Below are 27000 nucleotides of genomic sequence, written 5' to 3'. Positions count from 1 at the left end.
GTTGAGACAATGAGCACTTAATTTACTTTTAAAGCTAGAGCTTTGATGCATCATTAGCAAATACTGATTTCTGCACTACGAAATTAGTAGACATTCTAATTTGTGAAATGTTGACACACATCACTGAGTGTATTAAGTTATGTTTCGTTGCTCACAATTGAGAAGAGAAATCAATGAAATCTGTAGTTGAAACAGAAGTGGCAATAGTAACAATCAGGCATGATAGTATAAAGAATGCTGATGCCACTGAGCTGAGTAGATATATTCCATTTGTTGAGTTTAGCATGTTTCTAGAGATAGTGAAACATGCTAAACTTAGTATGTAGACTAATTGAAAATAACTAGCCTATGTCCTTCAGTGGATTTTTTTTTTTAAAAAACTATTTCCTGGAGGCATTGAAGAGTAGGCATTTATATGTTCCATATATGTTTTTAGTATAATAATTAATAATTAATATATACATACTTCGTAGTGGGCTCCTTAATTTTTTTTTCCTCTGGACCATTCTTCTGACAAAAAGGTATTTTGCTTTGTAGAACATTGTGTATTAAGAAAGAGCTCCCATAATGGCCTACATTTGCTTCATGAATACCACTGAATTTGTTCTGATCCTCACTTGGGAAGAAGTCCCACTGAATTCAGAGGTGAAATCATTAACAGCTCATAGCAGAGATTTGTTTGTTTGTTGTGGTGCAGTCATAATTGCTTTACCACCTTGAATTCTAAGGAATAATTGTAGGACAGTGGATAAGCAGGAACAATAATGAATAGAATCTGTTTATTCCATCCAAGTTCTAACCCAGTCTCCAGTATAATATTTCTCTTTGCCTGTGTTTACTGCTATTCGGTAGGTCCTTTTCCTTCTCCAGCTCTTGGACTTAACTCATCTTTCTAGGCACAATCCCCTGCAAATGACTATATGAGCCGCCGAGAGTCACCCGTTGGGGGAGATGGGCGGCATACAAATTTAATAATAAATAAATAAATAATAAAATAAATATATGCACAATCAAATTCAGACTCAAACTGTTTTAACGGATGGAGTAATGTCAAATATTTAAGCAGTGGTTAGGAATGGCTACTTTCAAATGAAATAGATATATTTTTCATAAGGTTTCAGTGCATCATAAAGGAAGCTACCCATTATAGAAGTTAACAAATTTAACTCAGTGCTCATGAATTATCAGTGTATGATAAGGGAAGCTAAAGAGGCATATAACAGATTCTCTTCCTTCACTAACTCCCACACAGACTGTCATCTGCCTTCCATTCAGGTTCCCATCTTCCTCAGTGATTTCCTGAACCTCACCTAGTCAACTCTTTCTCTTTGCATAATTTCTGTATGTTAATGTAAAAGCCCAGAGTACATTTCCCCTTCATGGATCACTGCCTTGTCGTGGCGAAGGGGCTTGCGTAACTCAGTGAAGCCATGAGCTATACCGTGCAGGGCCACCCAAGACGGACAGGTCATGACAGAGAGTTCTGACAAAATGTGGTCCACTGGAGAAGGAAATGGCAACCCACTCCAGTATCCTTGCCAAGAAAACCCCATGAACAATGTTAAAAGACTAAAAGATATGACGCCGGAAGATGAGCCCCTCAGGTCGGAAGGTGTCCAATATGCTACTGGGGAAGAGTGGAGGGCAATTCCAAGTAGCTCCAGAAAGAGTGAAGCGGCTGGGCCAAAGCCGAAAGGACGTTCAGCTGTGGATGTATCTGGAAGCGAAAAGAAGGTCTGATGCTGTAAAGAACAATATTGTATAGGTACCTGGAATGTAAGATCTATGAACCAAGGCAAGCTGGATGTGGTCAAACATGAGATGACAAGACTGAACATCGACATCTTGGGAATCAGCGAACTGAAATGGACGGGAATGGGTGAATTTAATTCGGGTGACCATTATATCTACTACTGTGGGCAAGAAACCCTTAGAAGAAATGGAGTTGCACTCATAGTGAATAAGAGAGTGGGAAAGGCAGTAATGGGGTACAACCTCAAAAACGACAGAATGATCTCAGTGCGTATCCAAGGCAAACCATTCAATATCACAGTCATCCAAGTCTATGCCCCAACCACTGATGCGGAAGAAGCTGAAGTTGACCGCTTCTATGAAGACCTACAACACCTTCTAGAACTAGCACCAAAAAGATGTCCTTTTCATCATAGGGGATTGGAATGCTAAAGTAGGAAGTCAAGGAGTAATCGGAATAACAGGCAAGTTTGGCCTTGGAGTACAAAATGAAGCAGGGCAAAGGCTAATAGAGTTCTGTCAAGAGAACAAGCTAGTCATAGCAAACACTCTTTTCCAACAACACAAGAGACGACTCTACACATGGACATCACCAGATGGTCAATACCGAAACCAGATTGATTATATACTTTGCAGCCAAAGATGGAGAAGCTCTATACAGACAGCAAAAACAAGACCAGGAGCTGACTGTGGCTCAGATCATGAGCTTCTTACTGCAAAATTTAGGCTTAAATTGAAGAATGTAGGGAAAACCACTAGACCACTCAGGTATGACTTAGATCATATTCCTTGTGAGTACACAGTGAAGGCGATGAATAGATTTAGAGGATTAGATTTGGTAGACAGAGCGCCTGAAGAACTATGGACGGAGGTCCGTAACATTGTACAGGAGGCAGCAACTAAAACCATCCCAAAGAAAAAGAAATGCAAGAAAGCAAAATGGCTGTCTGATGAGGCTTTACAAATAGCTGTGGAAAGAAGGAATGCGAAAAGCAAGGGTGAAAGGGAAAGATATAAGCAACTGAATGCAGATTTCCAGAGAATAGCAAGGAGAGATAAGAAGGCCTTCTTAAATGAACAATGCAAAGAAATTGAGGAAAACAATAGAATGGGGAAGACTAGAGATCTCTACAAGAAAATTGGAGATATGAAAGGAACGTTTAGTGCAAAGATGGGCATGATAAAGGACAAAAAAGGCAGGGACCTAACAGAAGCAGAAGAGATTAAGAAGAGGTGGCAAGAATACACAGAAGGACTATACAAGAAAGATCTTAATGTCCCTGATGTCCACGCTGGTGTGATCACTGACCTTGAGCCAGACATCCTAGAGAGTGAAGTCAAGTGGGCCTTAGGAAGCATTGCTAACAACAAAGCTAGTGGAGATGACAGTATTCCAGCTGAGTTATTTAAAATACTAAAAGATGATGGTGTTAAAGTGCTGCACTCAATATGCCAGCAAGTTTGGAAAACGCAACAGTGGCCACGGGATTGGAAAAGGTCAGTTTACGTTCCAATTCCAAAGAAGGGCAATGCCAAAGAATGCTCAAACTATCGCACAATTGCACTCATTTCACATGCTAGCAAGGTTATGCTCAAAATCCTACAAGCTAGGCTTCAGCAATACATGAACCGAGAACTACCGGATGTACAAGCTGGGTTTCGAAGAGGCAGAGGAACTAGAGATCAAATCGCCAACATTCGCTGGATAATGGAGAAAGCACGAGAGTTCCAGAAAAACATCTACTTCTGCTTCATTGACTATGCAAAAGCCTTTGATTGTGTGGATCACAACAAACTGTGGCAAATTCTTAAAGAGATGGGGGTACCAGACCACCTTACCTGTCTCCTGAGAAATCTGTATGCGGGCCAAGAAGCAACAGTCAGAACCGGTCATGGAACAACCGATTGGTTCAAAATAGGGAAAGGTGTACGACAAGGCTGTATACTGTCACCCTGCTTATTTAACCTATATGCAGAGTACATCATGAGAAATGCCAGGCTGGAAGAATCACAAGCTGGAATCAAGATTGCAGGGAGAATCATCAACAACCTCAGATATGCAGATGATACCACCCTAATGGCAGAAAGTGAAGAAGAACTAAAGAGCCTCTTGATGAGGGTGAAAGAGGAGAGTGCAAAAGCTGGCTTGAAACTCAACATTAAAAAAACTAAGATCATGGCATCTGGACCCATCAATTCCTGGAAAATAGAAGGGGTAGAAATGGAAGCAGTAACAGACTTCATTTATTTGGGCTCCAAGATCACCGCAGACGGAGACTGCAGCCATGAAATTAAAAGACGCTTGCTCCTTGGGAGGAAAGCTATGGCAAACCTAGACAGCATATTAAAAAGCAGAGACGTCACCTTGCCAACAAAGATCCGCATAGTCAAAGCTATGGTTTTTCCAGTAGTAATGTATGGCTGTGAGAGCTGGACCATAAAAAAGGCCGAGCGCCGAAGAATTGATGCCTTTGAACTGTGGTGCTGGAGAAGACTCTTGAGAGTCCCCTGGACTGCTAGGAGGTCAAACCAGTCAATCTTAAAGGAAATTAACCCTGATTGTTCATTGGAAGGACTGATAATGAAGCTCAAGCTCAGATACTTTGGTCACCTAATGCGAAGAGAGATCTCTTTGGAGAAGACCCTGATGCTGGGAAAGATTGAAGGCAAAAGGAGAAGAGGACGGCAGAGGATGAGATGGTTAGATAGCATCATTGAAGCAATGAGCATGAAACTGAGCAAACTCAGGGAGGCAGTGAAGGACAGGAAGGCCTGGCGCAATATGGTTCATGGGGTCACGAAGAGTCGGACACGACTTAACGACTAAACAACAACAAAGAGTACATTCTGAAAGTTAACAACTTTTTCACATGTACATAATTTACATGTGAGAATGAATTTACAAGAAACAATACAGTACTCTGTTTCCTTCTAGTTGATATTTTAAAGATCCTGAATGGCCTTTGTTTCTACTCCACTCCATGTCTTCTCCCAACCAAAGCACATTAAGGAATCAACATATTTAATCTCTTCACATAAAGATACCACACATATGCAAAATGCTCAGACAAAACTGAAATCTCTCTCTTCTTAATCTCTGGATTATCTCTAGAGGCTCTTAAAAAAAGAAAATCTGGTCTGATCATAGGTCCTATTATTTATTAATATTTTCACTTTTCCAGCACATGCTTCAGTAACATTATAGCAATATTTCATAACTGATTTTCAAACTGATTATTGTTCAATAGAAACAATACAAAAAAAGCAAATATTACAGGATTTACATCACCCTATTTAAGTGATATTAATATCGGTTTTAAAAAGTGCTTTATGATTTTTACTGAAGATACAGTACATGTTCCCCACTTTTTTTTAGATTGTTTATAGATGAAATAATTTCATCAACTATATAAATTATTATCCAAAACTTTTAGATGAAGGACTTAGATTGAAAGATATAACATCTAATAAATCATTACACAGACAAGAATGTGAAGAAAAGTTTCCCTGGTGAATTACACTCCGTTGACAGAAGAAGTGGTCATTTTATTATGCTTCTGTTACCAAATGACTGGATGGCGGTATATATTTCAGAGTGATTTTTATGGTGGACTTAATTTTTCCACCTTTAACATGTGGTTTCAAAGCTCATCTGCTGTTTCTCCTTTGCAGCGTGAGGCTGGGATAGTAACATTTCCACCCAATGAGGGAATGATTAATTTTGTGTCTGCTCTTTCTGCCTTTAACTCATTCACCAACCAGCTGGCTTCTCCCAGCAAAAATGCCAAAGTGATGTTATGGTAGGAGTACAGATTTAGAATGCCTCCTTGGGGAGAGGGGAAAGATACTCAATAGCGGGAGAATTCTGTAAGCACTGTTGTTTTGCTACTGAAAACAGTACTCTTCTCTCTGTATGTTACAAGTTAAAATGGAAAGAGGATTTTCAAAGCATATAGTAGAGGTTGATCATTTTCAGTTTGAAAAGTGTAACAGACACAGTTCCTACTTTAGCCACTCAATTGGGTCATATGAGTCAAATGCATAGCATTTAAATGAAAATATGTATGGGGAGGGGATGAGACTCTTATTTGGCAATCTCCCAGTTTTATCACTCACCATAACTATTTTTGACAGAGTTTATACACTTGGGGCCATGATTATTATGGGTTTATAAAAGCCATACAGTTTGTTTTTCTACTGTACATTAATCAGAACAATTGCTTTATGGAAGCTAATGACAGCTTTCTTTGCAATTTGACTTGGAGTGGACTTTGCTTATTAAAATGGCAAAGACCTGCCTACAGGGAATAGGGAATATTGTGGGTAATTTTTTTTAAAAGGGTGAAATAGCTGAAGTACAGAATTACATTAAAAGGCAACTCTGCATTAATAAGATGATTATGGCTTGGTAACATCCTTCCTTAAGACTAGTTAGTGTATCAGTCCTGCAATAATAAATCTTTTTCTCATTGGGAACCGCTGATACTCTTCTATTAAGCAATTAATATAATTTCAAATAGTTAATATTAATAATAGCTTTCTCTTGTGAAAGGATGTTCAGTGAAAGTAGCAATTTGGCTTGTATATTTAAACAAGCAAACAGAGATCATCCTTTAAACTTCAGTTTATGAGCTGTGCTATACAGATGATAGGTTGTATATGCAGAGTTTCTCCTGACAGCTGATAAATGAAAGGCTCTTGCCCTTCTGCAGGTGTTTCCAATGTTTCCAGGGAAATGACATTCACTAAAATGTATCTACTACTGGGACTTCCATGTAGGTGTAAAAATTGCACATTTTTTCCATCTATAATCACTTTTTAATCTTTGACTACATACAGGTTGTCCTTGGGTTATGACCACTCTTTTGGCAACCATTCAAAGTTATGATTGCGCTGAACAAGTGGTACTTACAACCGATCCTCAAAGATCCAGCTATTGCAGCACCCCCACGGTGACATGATTGTGATTTAGGCACTTGCCAACTGGCTCGCACTTACAACAGTTGCAGCATCCCACAGTCATAATCACCAAGCAATGTTAATGGGGAAGCTGGCAGGGAAGGTTGCAAGTCACTCCTGTAAGTCGCTCCCACTGCTTTTTATCCCAGGGAGCCCACTACTGAGCTCCCACTATGGGAGCCCCACCCCTCTGCCCACCCACACTCCATAGCATGCATCCTCCCATGGCACCTGTCCGTGGCACCCCCTTGCCTGCCCAGAGCCCCCGCCAGCCCGCTTGTGCTCCCTAGTGCCTGTCTATGGCCCTCACCACCTTGCCAGCCCACCTGCAGCCCCTGCCAGCCCACCTACGCTCCGTAGCGCCTGCCCATGGCACCCTCACTCCCCCCCGTGGTACCCACACATGCCCCATGCTCCTTGTCTGGGACTTCTGCCTCTTCCCACTTAATGACCCGCACAGTTCCAGGGGCTACAGTGGCAACCAGGACTGCCAGGATTACCATCACTAAGTGATGTGGTCATGTGACATCATGTCTTACAACTGCATTGTTTAGCAATGGAAATTCCAGTCCTAATTGCCGTTATAACCCAAGGACTACCTGTAGTTAGAAATAATTTGTGCTAGATTGTGAGGTATTTCAGTGCATATTTGCACAATTTCATGGGATCATTCCTTTACCTATTGGGAAAGTCTTGCTTTATATATGGCTAAACAGCCCTTTATAAGGCTCTCCTTGACGTACAACATGGCTGCTACAGTGAACCACTGCCAGTGACAAAACACCAGAGCATCAGAAGGCAAAGTGATGACTAGATGAGTTATTCTAGCCCATCCATCAATATTAACCCTCATCTTTACATTTCTGTTTTATTTTTTTTTCCCCTCCAGGAAGATGGTCACTTTTACAATGAAGCACTAAGTTGTAGTTCCTTAGGCTGTTTTCTAAGAACATCTATAAGGCTTTTGTGGAATCAAAGGGTTTTCTTGAATGTAAAGATAATTCTGGAAGCTAGTGTTTTGTTTAAACTTAAAACTTTTAACACATTTAAAGAGGGGCTGGGATCTTCATGGGCACCAAGGGAGATATCTACAGTCTCTTGGATGTTTGTGGGTTTCTCAGGTGGTTTAGCCAGTGTGGTTTACTGGTTCAAGAGCTGGGGCTAGGATTGGGAAGCCCAAGTTTGATCATCCTCAGCGATGGAAATTACCTGGGTGGCCTTCAGCCAGCTACTCTCTTTCAGCTCAGTGAAAAAATGAAGCATGCCATAATATAATATGAGCAACTTTGAACTTCCGAAGAAAAAGCAAGATACAAATCTAGTATGTAGAGACAGGCACACACTGGGGATACCAGCTTTATGGCTTAGCATGTTTGCAGACCCAGCCAATTATAGTTTGTTTAACAAACTATGATTTGTTTGAACCTAGTCACCTGGGTAATGGAGGCCTAGCAATTGTTTTCCATTGTAACGTGAACCACTTATTGTCCCCTCCAGAGTCCACTAGTTGCAGAAATCCAAACCAGAATTTCAACATATTCAAGACATACAAATTCCATCTACAATCATTTTTCCAATGTGGAAAACAATTCTGTCCTTCTCTAGCCATTTCTACTGATTTTTGGTTGGGTTTTTTTTGTTTTGGCTTGGTTGCATACCTTGAAGGAGGATGAAGATGTAGATACTTTATGTTAATAACTGTATAGACCACATATGGGAACTAATTTAACTTGTCTCTATTAAATTAGTCCAAGTCTCCTTCATTCATCTCATTAAAAATCTAACAAATTTTCATATATAAACTAGGATAAATTGCTAATTAGTTGCTGTAATCATCTTGTGTAAACAGTATTGAAAAGGAAAAGTTAATTAATCATTTTGCTGGCTTGCTGTTAATGCATTTTCTATATGGCTCTTGATATATTTTATTCTCTATTCCTTTAATCATGGCATTGTTACTGGGCAAAAAGGAAGAGATGAAGTTCTGAAATTTCACACTGGCAGGCAGAACTAGCTTAAGATGTTCTAATTGTCTTGTTTCATTCTTTGCCGAAAGAATTGGGCTATGTTTATATTTGTAATGTCATTCTATAATTTAGAGCAGAATTAACAAAGACCATCATGAATAAAAAACTATTTTTTTTTATGCAAGGGAGTTTTTGATACTCTCTATACAAAATTTCATTTTAGAAATCGTGTCTGTTATCTTCAGAACAAAGAGGAAAATTAATATATTCTTTTACATACCATGAAGAAGAGTAAGAAGGAGTTTAGTAAAAATGATTTTCATAACCAATATTATGGTATCCTCTGTATTAGACTGTAGAGAGTGGGCAAACACTTATTCACTCAGGCAGGTCAAGGCAAAACCTTCACATTTCCTCAGCCATTCACCCAAGACTGCACTGCACATAAGCAAAACCTAGGTCCATCCAATATACATATCCAGGTGTCTAAGCAGGTAGACAGAAATCAAGGGGGGGAGGGGGGAGAGAAACTTGCCTAGGCTTGCCCAACAGGTTCACCTTAATCCCATCTTTGCTGGCAAAAAAACTTTGTCTCAAGGTAGGTTAATGTTAGGGAATTCCTGTGCTTCCTGTCCTGTATAGTCTTCGCCACTAATTTCTTTTTCTTCTTTCTTTCCCTTTTTCTTTCCCCAGAGTCAAAATCCAAATCCTTTTATTTCTCAGATTTTGCCTTTTCTATGTGTAATCCTGTTCCTGTCTGAACTCAGTCTGAAAACACAAGTAAGGCTCAAGAAGCCTTCATTCTAGACTAGAGAGATGTTGCATCTTCCTTTCTAGCTTCTCCCCTGCCTTCCTGGTGGCACAATCCTCTTCCCACAAGACTGGAAGGGAGGCAAGAAATTCAAGTGTAAAAAAAAAGTAATACATGGATGCTTGTGAATTCTGGTTGCCTTTTGAATGTAACAGAGCTAGTAGAGGAGATATGACAAAAGACCAATTGGGAGAAAGTCCAGTGACATAAGAAGTACCAAGCACACAATAGTGCTAACCTTATTAATTTATGACCAGAGACCAAAAAGGCATCAGTCTAAGAATTTGCAACATTCCTTTTGTACACCTCTCTCTGTGGAATGATTTCAGCCCCAATATCCAGAACATACAGTATGACAGGCCCAGGAAAGTGGGACATGCTAGAAAGGACAATAATGCCCTTGATTTTGTTCCAGTCTTGATCAAAATGGCCTGGGTAGGAACAATCCACCTTTTATATCTCAACTAAGTCTTAAGAAGAAAGAGAAGTAGGAGGGTGAGACATTAAATTAACAGCTTTGTGGAATGAAGTCTGTCCTTATCAGGTGCAAGGCAATCTAACATTTTTAATATCACTCTATGTGCACATAAGAATAGTACATATGTATGCGTGTGCTTTTTTCTGCATATGTAATAATGATAACAGCACCTTGGATCTACAGATCTCTCATGTGTTAATGGACATTTGGCATTATATATGGTAGCAAAATACATCTAGTTCTGATATCAGTCAAATAATTTTAATGGGACGTTCATTTGAATTTTTTGTGTGTGATACAATCTGGCTTATATTGAAGTTTTCTTTTGTGAGATGGTATTGAGTGAACAGTGTATTCATTTCTTGGCTGGAACAACTGTCCTGGGGGAATGATGGGAGGATTCTACGATTTACAGATTTAATGTTATGCTAGCATAATGTTCTCACAGGCAGGCTAAATTCATTAGCCTCATGTGCCATTGTTGTTTACTTGACATATGATAGAAGTTGACATCTGTTACCCTTCTCCCTTGCTGACCCCTTCCCTTCCCTTCCCTTCCCTTCCCTTCCCTTCCCTTCCCTTCCCTTCCCTTCCCTTCCCTTCCCTTCCCTTCCCTTCCCTTCCCTTCCCTTCCCTCCCCTCCCCTCCCTTCCCTTCCCTTCCCTTCCCTTCCCTTCCCTTCCCTTCCCACCCTATCCCACCCCATCCTATCCTATCCTATCCTATCCTATCCTATCCTATCCTATCCTATCCTATCCTATCCTATCCTATCCATCGTTCCAGTGTGCTGTGCATTATTATAACCAGTAGAATAGGTATTTTATCCCTGTGATTCCTCATCAAAATCAGGTAGGGATTGTCCGTCACATGCCAGGGTTTATAATATCTATTAAGCTGACTTGTTTCCCTCTGATAAATGAATCCTGGCATTGTGTCCCCAGTTCTTTGCTAAATTAGCTAGGCGGAAGTATCAAATTTATTCAAGAATCTGAGGTCAGTTACTTGTGAATATAATGCTAAACCATTGTTTACCTCTACATCTAGTAAGGTCCTATTCCTCTGAAGTATACAATTTTAGTGCCCACTTTAACAAAAATTGTGTCATTTTGGCACTTACAGCATAGCTGCAGCAATTTATAGGATATGACCCAGAAAGTTTAGTGCTTTTGATGTCACTTTCTCATGAATATGTTAAGTAAAGCAATTGCCTAATGGGAATATTTAAGACTTCAAAGTATACAGTTAATAAAGTATCACCATCATAAAAATGACACATGATATTTTGTTTGGATATAATTGAAAGGGTGCTTATTTTTGGTAGTTAAAAATCAGGCTTGCTTATCTTTCCATTATTTCTGTCTGAGAGCTACAATATTTTTATTATTATTTATCATTTCTGAGAGCCATAGTATATTTTTATGATTATTTACATTTATAATCATCCATTGAACAATCAGGAAAATCTTTCAGAAATGTTGTAATAATGTTGAGAAATGACAAAGTAGTCCAGGAAGTGAATTTTTAATAGATGGTAATGTAGTATGGGTATTGTCATCACCTAATGTAGTTTAGCATATATCATCTTATGTTAGCTTATCATTATTTAGTTCAATAATGGCAATAGTATACAGCTGCATACTAAGTACAATGCAAGCTGTAATGCTAGCCCATCACTCCAGATTTTAGTTTATATTAGTTTAATTCAGTTAATTTTAGTGTACTGTAAATCATTTGCAGATGCAGATATACATATTGCTATTATTAAAAGGTATACAAATTAAGGTAATTGCACCTGAATAAAATAATGTCAGTAATTCAATCAAAATATGCACGAAGGATATATTTTAATATTTGGGGCACAAAAGGTTTTTATTAATAGTTCAGATTAAAAGAGATAGTGAAAGTGCAGAGTGATATTAAATAACAATTTGTTTTGGAAGTGGGTGAAGAGAACTAAACAAAGAGCTCCGCAGAGTGATGATGAAATGGATTGGGATGAAACTAAAGGGAATGAAGCTCAAAATACTTTAGAGATTTGTACAGTGATATGTCAAAAAATAAAACGGAAACAAATGCTAATGTTAGTGTCCAAGAAAAAATGTTGAAAAGGAAGTCATAAATGCTGTGAGAATGTTGAAAAATGATATGTCTGCAGGTGTATAATGGGAATATGGATGTGGCTTGCTTATGGAGTGGCTGTGTGATTCATTTAACGTGTGTGGGAAGAGCACATCTGTCCCTGATGTTTGGAAGAATGCTGTTATTGTTCCCTTATATGAAAGGGGATTCGCTTGTTAAGTGTGTCTGGGAAGGTGTTTGGCAGAGTTCTGATTGAAGGGTACAAGAGGTGACAAGGAACAAAATTTGTGAACAGCGCTGCATTTCTATGCTAGGCAGGGGGTGTGCAGAGCAGGGTTTTTTTCTGCTCAGCAAATTATTGAGAAATGTATGAATGTGAGAAAGAAAGTTTTGTTGCACATTTGTTTATTTAAAGAAGTATATGAGAAAATAAATAGGCTTCAATTACTGAATATTTTACACAACTATGGAACTGAAGTTTGTTCGCTAGATGTGATAACAGTGATATATGTTGGAAGCAAACTATGTGTGAGAATAAATGGAAAACTTAGTGAGTGATTCAACATTGAGTAGGGAGGTATGACAAAGGTGTGAGATGTCCCCTTAATTGTTTAATGCATTTGTGAATAAATGTATTAGGAATACTACCGGCATTACAGAAGAGTTGGTTAGTGATTGCATATACATATACTTTTTTATGCAACTGAGTCTGTTATTGGCTAAGAATACAAATTGTTTGTTCTAATGTAAGGTAGATTATATGACACAGTGAGGAGTCTGGGTCTGAAAATCAGATCAAACAAGACTAAGATAGTTTGTTTGACACAATGAAAATGGAATAAACAATTGCACTATATATAAGTGGTGAAAAACTAGAGCAAATTCATCTATTTGTGTGCCTTGGTACAATGTTCACTAATGATGAGAAAATGGAGAATCTTTGTTGAAAGAAGCAGAAATAGTTGTCTATAAGAGCAAACTTCTGCCCACTTTGTTATACGAAAATGAGAGTTACGTACATCAGGAGAAGCATACAAGTTGAATGCAGGTGAAATGGGTATTTAAGTATTTGTGGTAAAACAAGAAATAAGGTTGTTTTGAAGTATGAATGTGTGCTGAATGCATTGAACTGAATACAAAAGTGAGTGACCAATATGAGAGAAGTACATCAAGATCTTACAGGGAGAATAAATGAAGATTGAATCATAGTATTTGTTTGTTTATACATAGACATGAAAAATCATACCACTTACTTTGTATAACTTGAGGTTTACAGTAATAAAGTAGAACATAAAGTAAAAAACTAAGTAAATACATGAAAGAAGAATGAGTCAAGAGCAAGGGGAAGACCAAAAGAATCATGTTTGGAGTTGGTAAGATCCTCAGAAAGACAGAATAGTCTGACGATCAAATGGCAATATATGAAGCAGTATATGGATGTGATAGAAACAAGGATGGTTTGCAAGAAATAGAAAAGTATGGAGGGATATAGAGAATGGTTTTGTGTAAACAAGATCTAGTTATGCCTCTTCTCTCATACCTCTGATTTCTTTGGCATACTATTTCTCACAATCTGTGTAACATTGCTGACTCTGCAAGAGTGATGGGTATGTATGTACAAAAGGTTATTTACATTAAAGTAATTATGCTGTTTTCTTTTTATCTCCTTGAAGCATACTAGGAAGACAGTGGTTCTTGTTTTTAAAACTAAGCTATTCAAAATCCGCATAATATTTTGTATGCAGACCAGATTCTCTAGGCAGACATAATTCCTTTCTAATCTGTTACAATTAAAGCCATTTTTTGAATTGCTGGAAAAATTGTATAATTATAAAAATGAAGGTAGGGCAAGATAACCTGGGTTCTTTTATAGCTCCAAATTAACTGTCTCCTTTTCCCAGAGCATGTCTTCCTTAATTATGTGTGCTGTATTGCAGGCAAATTGAAAAGCACAGCCACCCTTCCCTCCAGCTAAGTTGAAGAGAAACTTCAAGACATGTGCTAGAGAGTTGGAAACTCAATCCACCGCATTAATTCCCCATCTGGGATCTGAACTCTTGCTATGCCAGTATGGGAGATCAGAGTGTTCTGTAAGGAAACACATGTAGTCACTGACTAGCTGTCTGAAATGCCTAGGGTTTTTTTTTAATGACTTTTTTTCAAAGGACATGATGGTTATTTCATCTGAGGATTTGATACCAACAGTCTGAACCACTAGGACATACTTCAGCAAGCGAATTTCATGATGACGTTTGCTGCCTTGAATGTTTCTCTCCTTTATCACAAACGAGGGCTCTAAGATTAGGCAGGTATTCTAAGTATCCTTTACCGAAGACTATCTCACACTATACTGATCAGTAAAACAAACAACATTGAAACAGTGTAATAAAACATTGTTAGTTTTCACGTGACCTTTCAGGGGATCTCTTACAGTGTTTTGACAGGGGCATCAGAGAGCATCCCATTTTACTGAATTCATAACGTAGCCTGGGAGTAACAAACAGAGGGAGTCACAGAAGACCAGCTTCTGTGGCAAGTGGCTGGTTCTCTGGTTGAGATGGATAAATTTGGCAGTTTCATTTTCTCCCAAGTTCATTCATTTTTTCTAAAGGAATTGCAAAGTTTGATCAATCTTTTAAATAAAATAAAATAAAATAATATAATGAAAGTGGTTTTTCCCAAAATAGAAAGGACCATGTTACGCCTGACCACTATGTAAGTGTTAAAGCTGAGAAGACTGTTAGAAAAGAATCTAATTCAGCATCATCAACATGATAAACAGATTCAGATAGTTTTAATTAACATACAAATCCTCTCCCTAAATGATGAGTCTGCCAGTTTGCTCCTCCATACTCATAAAAATTTGCTATGAGAAAGAAATGGCTGGAGATATGTTGGAAAATGACTGCAGAACCTGCATATGAAAGAAAAGGAGACTGAGAAGAAATAAAAAACACTCTAGCTATTAGCTGGCTGAGATGGCAAGAGAACTCTATTGTTTCAGTATGAGACTTAAATTATCTAAGTCCGGGCTGATTTCCTCCCTCTTCCCCTACATTTGTTATAGAAAGAAAAAAATAATCTGAGAATTGGGTTTCACCATTTTCACATTTTACAACCTGAGTTTGGGTAGATTTATTCAAAAGTAAGCTGAGGTTTAATTGTATTTAGGTTTAACTGGGATAATCCATTAAACACATTTGATATCTTTAACTTACTTCCCCAGTGTTATAACTCCCTGACCATTCTAATCTTGCAAAGTATCTTTGCTACTATTTTACAAAGGATGATACGTTTCTTAAAAAATACTTGTCCAAGTGACTTTCATTCATTGGCAGAAAATAGCTTACGATCTGTCTGTTAGCTTCTCATAGATTAGGTTACAAGAGAAGTGAGGAAGGAAAGACGAGCTGAACATTGCTGGTAAATGATATCTGTTCTCTTTTATGATGTGAGCAGGCATTTAGCTGTGGGGAACAGGAAGATTAATTGCCTTGAAGATGCAACATATCTTGAAGCCCTTGGACAGAATAATATTCCTACTTTTAGTACAATGTTTTAAAAAAAAGTTCACCGTTGGTTTTTTCCCCCTGTATTTTCAGTAAAGTGGATAATTTTTCTATTAATTTTGTAGCAGCTCCACCTGTGGAACAATATTTGAAGTGCACTTGGAAATATCATATGTTGATTTTTCCAGTTAGTTTTTAAGTTGTGATCATCTTTTAAACAAGTAATTTCTGCATAGGGAGATATGAAAGACATGAAGATCCATAGTTTGCAAGGGAGAAATAACTGTGGGCATCTCCATATATTTGTGCCAGTCCAGAAATAGCCCCCAAACTGTCCATTCACATAACGGCAGTTGTTTCCGGGGCTGAATTGCAGCAGCATTTGGAGCAAACTGCAATGATGCCAAAATGGTAATGAGTATGGTGACACTGTACATGATAATATAGTTGCATCCCAAGGTGTAACACAAATAAATGAGTAATGCCATTTCTATCATGAGATACTTGCATATGTTTCACTATTTGCCTCCCTGCCATGGATACCCATATTGAGTTGACTATATTTCTGGCTCAATGATGGCTTTTTTTGAAACCAGAGCAATGGTTCATTTATTGGTTTATTTGTTTGTTTGTGTGTTTATTTTGTAATGCCAAGGCTTCTGGATGGCCCACTTTTCACTCAACATAAATGTGCACCTGTTCTGAAAATGTGGGTGGAGGATTGGATGACATTAACAATTTTAAAATTTTCCTCTTGTTACGGGATTTTAATATTGTTGTGGCAGAAGCCATATGATATTTTATTTTGTGCTCTTCTGTTAGTTGGTAGAATGTGCTGATGGGTTCATGATGATCTGAGTAATTGTGTTATGTTGAGTCAGCAAGTGTCAAGATGATCATAGCTGGCTTCAAAACAGCTTGGAATACTTAGAGAATGGAATTGGTCCCATATATAAATGCCCTTAATTTAAACTCTGGACAACCCTGTTAAATATTACTTTTATTACTATTATTTTATTATTTATTAAAAGTAAAAGGATTACTTTTGCAGGACAGAAAATTTAATATTATTCCCATATCTATTCATGTTGAATCTGAATTTAAAATTTGCATACAACATTTCTTGTTTTAAATAGTGTTTAATCTTTTTTTTGTTACCTGAAATATATAGTGTCAAAACAGGTTGAACATGGTCAGTTTGCCTTGCTTCTAATTGTTTTAATAGAATTGCAATGCTGAGAACATTGTCTAAAGAAGAAATACGTATTGCAATTAATTTTAACTATGGTGGCTATCAATAAAGGATAATAATTTGTGATGTGATGATGGTATAAATGACACTACAAACCATACCTTTAAAAAAAACCAAACGACATGAAAAATGCTGAGACAAATATCACACAAATTATCTGTTAGAGTAAGTTTTCATCCAAGTTACTTCTTGAGTGCCAAGATGAAACAGTCAGTGTTCTCAATGTAATTAAAGACTTTTGCTCATAGGATCTAGTATTATCTGTGTCATGGACATAAACAATGCCTCTCTAACTGTGAATACAAGAATTGAACATATAAATGCAGGTCTGTGATCTAGATATTCACAAGCTCGCTTATAAGATTCTGTGAGTTGGTAGCAGCTCATAAATGTTAAATAGCCATTGATGTAAAACTGGTATGATCAGAGCTTCTGGGTAGGTAGATGGAGCTGACAATATGGTTACTGCACATATTGTTTTGGCAATGCAACCTAAGCATTAATTAGAACTGTAGCTGTACTAGAGCTGTAACATTAGACCTTGCCCATAGTTGTGGCTTATTGAGGTCAGAAAGTAGAGAATCTACTGATTTTAGACTTCACTACTTCCACCCACCATCTCTCACTCTCTTTGGCACATCATGAGGTATCAACTAAAATAGGTTAGATGTTATGAATTTAGTGATCTTTATTTAGTATTAACTGGACATCCAGCAGATCACTGAATTTTGGAGAACATTGTCTTTGCAACCTAAGATTAATTGGTAATCTTATTTTAGTGATGTGGGCTAGGGCTATGTGAATGCATGCTCTTCATTTTATGCTATATACATAGCCTGGAAGCTCAGATAATAAAAATTCCACATATGAACTTCACCACTAACATTGCCCTTCCTCATAAATACAGTAGATGATTTTGGTTAGCTCTGTATAAACCTGTTGCTAAACAAATAGTTAAGAGTGACTTTAAAGCATTAGGATAATTTTAATGGCCCCTGTAAGAGTGCAGAACTCAATTTGTTTTTGTCAGTACCTCTTTTGTAATGCCCACAGTTTTGCTCTTGCCCCATTGGATTTCTTCCTACTTTTACCCTACTACTGTTTGCTCATTAAGAAATTCTTATTTTATAAAAATAATATTTCAAAATTATTCTATTATCTCAAGATCTAGCTATAGTAGCACCAGCCATAAACTGCACATCCAGAACAACAATTAACAGCCACCCAAAGTAGACTATGCAGCTAATTGTGCATTGGAAATATCAAGCTGTTCATATTAAACTCTGCAGCTTTCTGTTCATGGCACTAAGAGGTGAATGGGAAACAATGAGGTAAACACTGCATTAAGGCTAAGACAGGAAGTTATTTTATTCCACCCAAAAATTGAATGTGCAGAAAAGTTTTTTCCATGCTAAGTGAAAGGGATTGCTTCCTAGATCCCATTGCCAAAAGTAATTTCTTCTTTATTAATTGCAGTTCTTTGATAGTTAGCTACATGGTCCACATTTGCCATTCATGTGTATGCTCTGAAGTTTATTGTCTTTTTTCTGTCTTTGTGAACTTTGGATGGCAGCTCTGTCCTTTCTAAAAACATAATAAAAATGAAAAATTTATATGCATTTCAATTAATTTGATATAGTATAAGATTTCCTATTCCAAGAAAATGCATAAACTCATTTTAAAACTTATCACCATTGTTTTAAATCAGTTTTTGAAAAATTTAACATAAGTTTCACTAGAAAAAATGTTTACATGAGTGAAAACATCTATTTTTTTTATTTTAATGCATGCTGATTTATTACAAATGAATATTTATACATGTTAATTTCTTTCATTGTCTGAAATCAAACATACAGTGTATAAATCTGGGATGTTTCTAAGATATTGGGGAGACCTATAAAATATTGTAATCAATTATCAATTCTAATTATTCATATTATTACTCATGTCATTCAGAAGCATTTCAGCCCTGAAATACAGAATTAGTATAATTATTTCTTCACTGTCTTGATGTTTTCTTCAAACCAGTAGTATGTGCTATATAGTCAAATACAGGTAGTCCCTGGGTTAAGACAGCCCTGTTTACAGACAACCCATAGTTAAGAACAGAGCCTATTGCAGCAAAATTCGAGTTAAATACACAATGATTTGAGTTAAACACACAATGGTTCGAGTTTATTACACAATACTACTTATACAGTATTATGCAATAATACTGTTCTGGCTTATATACAAATTCAACTTAAGGACAGACCTTGGGAACGGAACTTGTTCTTAAACTGGGGGCTACCTGCAGAGAAAGATATGAAAAAGTATACAGATTAGAATTAGAATTTAATAGCTTGAGAAACAGATCTCCAATTCAGAAGTTCTAACACATTCAAATTTTGGTTTAGTTTAATGTGGGGATTATCATTCTGTTCCTAGCCAGAAACTTTGGCTTAGTTTCTTTTCTAAGCCAAATTTGGAGATATTGTAGGGGCACCTCAAACAGCGAGGGCTTGATAGAGATGTATCTTAATAGGAATGACACTCCTTAATTTTATTTCCTGTGAAAGAGCATAAGTTTAGTAGTTTCTGCTGCCAGCCATCCTCTACATGTGCAAATCCACAAAAACTATATTGAATTTAAATACATAGTCGAGTAGGAGTTAGCCTTTCACTATCACAAGAAATGCTTTTTTATGTTTTCTATCTGCTCTACAAATTTCTCCAGATGCTGTTATAACTACAAGAATCACTTATCCTAGTAAGTATCTAGATCTCACTGGAAGTTTAACTGAAGTCTGTACTAACACGCACCCTTTCAAGTGGAAAAATAAACTGGACTTCAGTGATTAAAGCATCCTAGAGTTTTTCACAATAAGTGCTATAATGTGACAGCAATAAAACCATAGGAGGCCTCCCAGTGACTTTTAATTTCTTACTCTAGCTTTAGGAGCCAGTCTGTTGTTTGCAGTAAGACAAATGACACCTGCCAGTGCTATTTGGGTACCGAGAAAGGAATATGGAGAAGCTGAAATACAAGAAATAACTATACACAGCTGCTTTCCACTATATGCTAAAAACTTTGAAAATGAGTGCTCAGTTCTGGAGCAACATGGTACCAATATAAGCTATTACAAACATATTTCCAAGTGTACTTCTAGGTAGCATGTAGGATAAAGTTATCCAGGTACCTTTTTCATCACATAGGATGCCACTTAGCTAATATTCTTCCAAGTTACAGCCGTGAAAAGAATCAGCCCAGCTGAATGATCTGTATTTTTATGAAAGAAGGTGTTAGAGATGTTTGTAAAATTGGGAATTTATTCTCAGTTCTCCAAAGTCTAAAACTGGAATATTTGAAGTTTTCAGGGCTATGAAAATGTCTAGAACCATTTTTGGTTTCCATTGTTGTTATGCATCTCCTTCAAAGAAATGTCCTTGCTTTTGGAATACTAAAAAAGATAAATAGACAGTATGTACACAGCTATAAGATACCCACAATTAATAGAACTACACTTGAAAAACATTTACACAAAGAGCCTCAAGTGAAATAAATGGAGAAGTACAGCAAAATCAGTTGGAGCTATTTATTATAGAACTTGAACACAAAAAAAAGGTTTTTGTTTTGCTCTCATTGGCCTGGATTGGGTTTTGGATAAATGCTTTGTCTCTGGGTTTGATTTATTCTCCCAGAAAATACCTTTGAATTACATCTAACTCCTTTCCAAATTTATTTCATTGAGCCATTTTTACAGTCTAAAATGGTTTGTTGTTTATTTGTATTTTATTTGTTAAAGTTGTTTATTTGTATTTTATTTGTATTTTATTTGTTAAAAACTTTTCCTTCAGAAGCTCAAGGCAGCATGTAAATCGCCCTCCTCCAATTTTTCTCCATAACAACCACACATGAAGTAGGTTGGGCTTAGAGAGAATGACCGGCTCAAAATCATCTGGTGAGCTGCTGTAGCTGAAGGCAGACTTATACTTGGGTCTTGCTGGTGCAAACTAATATTTTAACTACAATACCACACTGGCTTTCATTGTTGCTAACTGAAGAAAAGTGAGATTAGGAATTGGTGCAATAAATTGAGTTGACTAGTCTTGCACCATTCAAAGGTGGTCTAATTAATTTAAAAATTAAAAATAATAACATAAGCAAGAATTGGGATGCCAGTTACTATTACAGTATGTTTCAACTAGGAGTAGGCTGCAATTCTAGAGTAGTGTCATAATCACAAGTTTTATTCCTGAGCAATCCCTGTCAATCTCAATGAATTTATTTCTGAGTAAAAATGTATGATTAGATTGTTCAATAGTGCTAAAGTGAATCTCATTGCATATTGAGTCTGTCCAGTGGCTCTGAATCTTGGTCAGCCCCACTAGGTAGACTAGACCAGGAAATCAACATAGAAAGGCTAAAACTACTTTTATTGAGATTGGATATAATAACAGAATCTTACAAATCTGATTCTGTTGTACCTTCTCCTCCTCCTTATACTTCGGTGAATTAGGGAAGCATCTGTCTGATCTGCATCTGAGTGTTATCTTCTACTGTAGTTCTGGACTTAAAAAATGCTTCAGCCCCTTTTGCCTAGCTAATGGTTCCTGCATACCTTCATCAAGGTCATCTTATTTACTCTTTACACTTTCTAATATTCATTAATGGTGTAATCCTAAAACAGATTTTGTGTGTGTAAGTGTGTGCATGTGTGTACATACTGTTAATGACATACCAATTGCAAATTTTTCTTTATGATAGTACCTGCTGACTGTAAATGATATGTTGGCAACAGAACCGGGGCCATGAATATAAATACGTTAACATAAAACATAACAAGCACACTTTGGATTAGCCAGAGACTTCTATAGTCCAACATTCTGTTCTGACAGTGGCTAACCAGATGCCTATGGGAAACCTACAGGCACAGTATAAGAGCAATAATACAATATTACTTGGGTCCCTCTGAAACTGTTATGTATTTATTGATTGATTTGATTTGTATGGCTGCCCATCTCACTTCCCAAGTGACTCTGGGAGACTTAGAACAGTTAAAAACAACAGTCCAATAATCAATATAGAAACATATAAACAATCAGAAACCACTTAGAAAATAAAAATGAACACGGTCAGCTGCCAAAGTCCATCCTTGTGTCAAGCTCAACAAAGCCAGTGTAAAAGCTCCCCACCATTGCCGGACCCCCAAGCACGCTGGCATTCTCTCTTTTGAATACTGGTGGTAACATGAAGGTTAACACCTTCATACAAAAAAGCCACTGAAGGTTTAATTAGTTCCATTTGTTTAACTGTCTTCTTAGTCATTTATTATAGGTTTTTTTAGAGAGAGCTCTTTGACTACAGTGTATGAAACAATGTCTGACATAAAATGGCAAGAATTGTGGTAGAATAAGGTTTCTACCCTATTGCTCATGCCGGGGTCAAGTAGAATTTTGAATGACTTGTCATCATAGGACCATTACATTCAGTTAGGGCCTTTGCTAATGACATACACTTTTTTTTTCCTTGATGCTATTTTTATACTAGCTTCAGGTGATACCAGTAGTTCCCATCTTCTCGTAAAATTGTAGGCAGATACTTGTCCCACTTAAATACTACCTTTTATTAAGTGGCAAGAGAGATCTATAGTGCGGAGTTTTTGAAAATAGCTTTTGAAAAATCTATATCTGAGTAGAATAGCAAGTTTTACTGAAGGAGGAGGGAATAATCTTCCTGAAACTAGCTTCCTTATTTGTCCTGTAATGAGACTTCAGTAAACATAATACGACATTTAATAAAATAATCAGTAAATCATTGGTATCACAGGAAAACTGCAATTTGTATGTATTTTATTTTCAAAATATATATTAAATGATATGGGCAGGGAGGAAAATCTCTTTTAAGATTTGCCATGTTGGACAAAAGGTTCTGCATTAAAGTATTATAGGTCTCTGAAAAGACCTATAATAAATGATTAAGAAAACATTAAAGTAATATACTTTAAATCAGATATCCCCATAGCAGAAGCATAATTTAAAGAAAGAAACTAAGTCTGGCAAACACATGAACAATTGTACTAATAATCACCTGTTGTAAAGTACCTTGGATAATGTGCTAGGGGCAGTGAATTCTTCCTCACTGTTGGGAGCTAAGGAACCTGATACCAAGTTAAATGAGGCTGCAAGGGACAGAATTTCAGTCTCCACTGATGGCATGCATTTGTGAGAGACCTGTCATATGCCACAGCAGAAATATCTTCCCAGCATTCAAAATTCTTCATGCTGCACGTTCACACAATTCCTACTGCCCCTTACTTGGTCAGCTTTCAATTGTAAATGTTCTCCTTTTTTGGCAGAGATGCAGATAATATTCTGCAATGCCTCTTCATCCCCCCAAGAATTCTGCTGAAGCAGTGATCTCAGGATTAAAAGCAAGTTTGGTATGGTTATAATTAATATATTCCAGAATATTTTCTCTGTCTCAATTTTTTTTCAAAGCAAATTAAGAAGTAAAGCTAATATGCAAAATCTTTTACCTTAGATGATTTCCCACAATCTTCTACTGTGTCTAATAGGTATAAGAAATACAAAAGGGTCTGTAAAATGTAAGTAGAAGCTCATAGAGACAGAGGTTACAAAAATAGAAGAGATAGGCTTCGTGTTTGTAGATCCTCTCTAAGATCTATAAGCAATAATGTACTGCCTCACTGAGGATAGGTTTGAGGAAAGTCACATCTTGGAAAAATAGTTGTCTTGAAAAAATAGTTGAGGATGTTGCATAAATTCTATTGTTTCATATGGCTTAGTTCAAGTCTATAACCGTTGGAGTGTTCAAAGGTTTGTTTGTTTCTCAGGCTTATATACCGCTAAATCAAACAATTCTGTGTGATTTGCAAATTCCCCAGTATAGTAAATTGGATTAAAAACAACAAAATAATATAAATCAGAACTAAACAACGTGCCATCACCATGGCACCACCTCATCAGGGGAACATTCTACCCGCCTTTCCATCCTCTAGTTCCAATAATAGCAAATGCAGAAAGCTTTGGATTGTCTTTATGGATGGGCTTAATATAAGCCACTTATAGGAGTTGATAGGAAATTAGCATCAGATCCTCAATTCATTATGCATTTGTTAAGAAAACTGCAACTTTTACAAGAGACCAAAGGATAATCTTCATGATTTACTTAATTTCTTTGCCACATTTCCTCTTACTACTCATGCTGGTCGGTACTTAGACTTGAGCTTAGAGACCACTTTGTTTATTGGCTTTTCTCATCATTCTACCTAAATTCATAAAGAGTTGGAGTCCACAGTGGGAAAGGTGTTATCACTCTCTTTTCACAGAAGGGATCACTGTGTTTCTTGGCTAGTCATTTGTTGCTATCATCAACATACATCCTAGAACTTCTGGATTGTTTCCTCTTTGTGAAAAGCCAGAATTCTATTTTGTTCAGTGTTTTGCTCTTCATATAGTCTTGCTTCATGCCTTTTTAAAGAAATAGATGATGGTTCAATGTTATTTTCTAATGTGCGTTTCCCTTCTGAGCTAGTTAACATCATCTATATGATAAAATAATGTGTTTGCAAGGGAATATGTGTAGATGCAGATAGTATTGATTTATGAAGAACACATGTTCCTAAAAATAGGCAGGGCAAAATACTAATATTAATAGAATGAGCTGGTTAAAATTATCTATGGAATAAGGGCCATATTAATGATTATATAAATAAAATAAATAAAAAGGTCTATATGAAGTCAGTTCTCATCTATACCTATTCAGTCATGTAAATTTATGGGGGGAGCCATGATAATAGTACAAATTTAGCAGAATAGCACATTATTTTCATATAATCTCTTGCATTATTTTTCATTTTTTCTTATATGCCTGTAGGCAGGGCTCTGCACCTTTACAATCAAGTAATGGTATGAGATTTTAAATACAGGGCATAGCTGATGATAGACAGATAGACTATCTAACAGAGGTTTTAGCATAATGAAATCTACATAAATAATAATACAGCAATTGGGGTTTCAAATCTTATTCTTGGTTTTCTGGATTAATAATTGATGGTAGAGAAGAGCATATACAATATAGTCATTCTGAAGAATGATTAGATTATTCTGTTGGCCGGAAAGTTAGGAAACCTAACAGTATGCTTATGGGTTTTTATGGTAATAAAATGAGGCATGGTGGCCCCTGAAATGGTTCTCATGATAAAATCCCAGGTGGATACTCAAAAAAGTGATACTGTAGTCCATGTATAGGGATTTGACAGAGCAGAATATATTCCTGTGAACTGGCTAAATCTAAAGCATTTTTATGAGAGGGGAAATGAACATATGGAAGGAATTGTGAAAACCCCATCCAGCTTCTAATATGTAAACAGTGCTGTAGCTGTAGATCATAAAGTAAATAACAGATTTTTTTTTTTAAGCACCCGGTCACCAGATGGTGAAGAAATGTTTGAATCTGAAGCTGATGAAAGCAAAATGTATGCTATGAATGTGACAAAAAATAGCTGGGATAAACTTTCATTCTGCACTTTTGGTCAACTGGCTTTTCATAAAATTCAAAGTGCAGTTCATTCTTGGTTCAGAACCAAGCACCTATCTCATACTTGAATGGAACTATCATCTCTTTGCTGTCTTTCTTCCTCTGATGCTAACCCTATCTACCTCTGAACAATGAAAACAATGTACTATGTTTGAACAGAATCTTGCAATTATCCCAGGATTTCCTGTACAAAGTCTAAGGATGTTTTGGCATATGTTTCATGATTCCCCTCTTTCACTTTGTCTCACTTTACTATTATCATAGATATTGTTTATGATGCCTTGCTCCAAATTGTTCTAAGTATATTGTTGATCACTAAATGGGCTGTTAATCACCTGCTTCATTTGGCCCCAAGGCAGGTTGTGAAATAATTGGTGGAAGAGGCAGGTTTAATTTTCACATTAGTGGCGAGGGAACATTTTATTTTCTTGTACATATGCTGAAAAACCATAGATCTGAATTGCTTAAAAATAAGGTATTTTTAAGTAACTAACCAGCTTTTCAACATTTATTTAGCACACAAAGGAAAAGGATAATATATGTAGTTCAGTGGGAAATTATTTTTTCCCCCAATTACACATGGTTAAACACACAAGGCTAGTACTCTATTAAGATTCAACCTGTTCATGTCATCTTCTTCCAAAGAAAGGAGAAAGAGCTAATGCATGTCTTTATGGAGCATATGCTTTACAAAATGCTGTCTCTGGAATGTGGGAGATTTTTCTACCACATTGAGAAGATCTTCTACCACATGGGGAAATAAATCAAGTCATTTTAGCAACTTTGTTGACTTTGGGTTCTGATTTAAGGCAGCATTTGTGGAGAGAAGTTATTCTTTTCTGTGGTAACAGAAGGAAGTTAGTTTCACACATTACTTTAGCCTTTGAAGATATACTTCAGTTGCTCAGGAAGAGTTGCTTATGAGGATGAGATGGATATTCCGGTGCACTGTGGAAACCAATGTAGGATTTTAATACTCAGTCTACCAGACCAATGAATACAAAGTTTGATAAGGAAGTTAAACATAGACCCATTGGAGCTGGATAGCTATAGCTTACTAAAGAGCCCTTTGGATGTCATAAAATTCCTGCATGAACAATTTTGTACATATTACAGTAAATTTCTATTGTTTGGTATTACCAGCCACTGCATTTTTCCCACATACAGGTAGCCCTCATTTAGGGACTACAACTCTGGACTGGCAACTCGGTTGTTAAATGAAGTGGTCACTAGGTGAAATTGCAACTGTGCTTACTTCAGCTTTCCTGTGCTTTACAGACCTGCAAGTGTTGTAAAGTTATTTTTTCATCACCATTGTAACTTTGAATGGTCACTAGATAAGGACTACCTGTATAATAAAGATATTCTTGGTTACTGGTTCATCCGTCTGATATTAGGGTGTTCTAAGAAGAATTGCTTATTTCTAAAGGCAGAAAATTGCAATTTGGAGATGTTTGTTAATCCAGAATTATAATGATTGGCCACTACATTTGAATGGGGCTAAACTATACTTTTAGACTATAGTGTAGAATATTACCCTACACTTACTACACTTACATATGATCTGGCAGTCTCCTACAGTACTTTGACTTTTATACATGGAATTTCCTTCAGCAACAGTTTGAAAAGTGAATTTCATTCAAAATAAGAT

General features: G+C 36.8%; 1 protein-coding gene across 11 annotated transcripts in view; it reads left to right on the top strand.

Annotated features, from left to right (window-relative positions):
• Positions 1-27000, top strand: part of FGGY (FGGY carbohydrate kinase domain containing) — a 304303-nt gene that overhangs the window by 254847 nt on the left and 22456 nt on the right. The window lies entirely within an intron of this gene.

Source organism: Python bivittatus, unplaced genomic scaffold, assembly GCF_059951505.1.
Source record: "Python bivittatus isolate LINGU-HERP-01145 unplaced genomic scaffold, Pbiv_v1 ctg000700_np1212, whole genome shotgun sequence".
Taxonomy (NCBI): Eukaryota; Metazoa; Chordata; class Lepidosauria; order Squamata; family Pythonidae; genus Python; species Python bivittatus.
The sequence above is the reverse complement of the archived record's forward strand: the minus strand, read 5'-3'. Positions and strand labels throughout refer to the sequence as shown.